Consider the following 485-nt stretch of genomic DNA (forward strand, 5'->3'; position numbering starts at 1 on the left):
CTCAATACTGACACACAGAGACCAAACACAGAACTACACATGAGCTCCAAACTGAGTCAAATCAGCTCAATTAAACTGTGATCTGTCCTGTGACAGACGGGTTTGACTTAAATCAAACAAAAAACACATTCAACTTTTTTCAGTTCCAGTTTTGTTTTTGTAGATTATACTACAATCATGCTGTACCCTAATAAACTTTGGTAACGCTTTAGATTACAACCCGCAATGTACTGCGTAAGTAAACAGAATTTACAGCGTAACTTTTTTGTAATTACAGTGTACCTATTCAGTACCTCCGTGTAGGTATAAGGGAACAATATGCGAAGTTTATGGAATACTGTAAAATTACAAATTATTTCTACTGTAAGTATTTTGAAACTAAGCGGTACCTATTCTAATATTACAACAATCTTAGCGATTTAGCAAAAACATACACTGTGTACTTTTTTATAGCCTATATAAAACATGCTGGTAATGCTGGTAAT

The sequence above is a fragment of the Sinocyclocheilus rhinocerous genome, unplaced genomic scaffold (genome assembly GCF_001515625.1).
Source record: "Sinocyclocheilus rhinocerous isolate Xijiao unplaced genomic scaffold, SAMN03320098_v1.1 scaffold1975, whole genome shotgun sequence".
NCBI classification, from domain to species: Eukaryota; Metazoa; Chordata; class Actinopteri; order Cypriniformes; family Cyprinidae; genus Sinocyclocheilus; species Sinocyclocheilus rhinocerous.